Source organism: Rhagoletis pomonella, unplaced genomic scaffold (assembly GCF_013731165.1).
Source record: "Rhagoletis pomonella isolate Grant_MI unplaced genomic scaffold, Rhpom_1.0 Rhpom_scaffold_00001, whole genome shotgun sequence".
Lineage (NCBI taxonomy): Eukaryota > Metazoa > Arthropoda > Insecta > Diptera > Tephritidae > Rhagoletis > Rhagoletis pomonella.
Genome location: NW_023458555.1, coordinates 88,435,476 through 88,436,413, shown reverse-complemented (window position 1 = coordinate 88,436,413; position 938 = coordinate 88,435,476).

Here is a 938-nt window from a genome sequence, read left to right as displayed (position 1 = left end):
ATAACAATATTATTATGACTCACACGGTTAGCAGATTAGGGCGCTGCGCTCTAAAAGGCTTTATAACTCGGAAAAGTAAAAAAAAGTCCTTTTTTATTAGTGATTTATATGTAAAAAGACTTGATCTTTCGATTGAGATAACTAAAAACAATATTAAAAATTACCATAATTCGGAAAAATTACAAATAAATTTTCGTTCGGAATTTTCACCATGAAAAAGGGGAAAATTTTGGAAAACGCATAGTGCCATCGCATAGCCCGTATAAAAATCTATAGAAATCATAGTTTTCGAATTATTTTTCCTATTTTCTGTCTGCTTCGCAGCTAGTCGAAAAGTAGCTTGTTTTGCACCGCTCAGGGCGCTGGGACATTTGACGTGAATTGCCCCCAAAATAATTTAAGAAATAGTAGTTATGTAAAAAGGGGTATCTACGTATGTATTGCTTGATTTTGGTACTTATCAGTCCGATATTTGCTAGGTGGTCACACGAGGGAAACAGAACATAGATAAGTATTCAAAATTTATTATTTGTATTTAAATGATAAATAACAAAATGCTTTAATAAGGGAGCACTATTATATTAAAACGGCCAATAACCTTTAGAAAGTGCAATATGTAACCAATAACTCGATTAATTATTACCTGGAGCATAACATGCAATTGGAACTAGTAATGTAACTAGTACGAAAGCGACAATTGTCTCCGAACCCGCTGCAGGGTTCGAAGTCATGTGCAGTATGTGGTTGACACAACAAACTAATCATATGTATGTATGTATCCAAGTATGTCCAGACACAGAGTTCAAAACAAACGAAACATTTCACGAATGATTCGACCAAAGCAGTGTTGCCGCCGCTCAAATAACTTTCTAACCAAGATTTGACGAAAAAGTTACCAAAGTAAGGAAACATAACCAATTTTTTATTAGATTAACAAC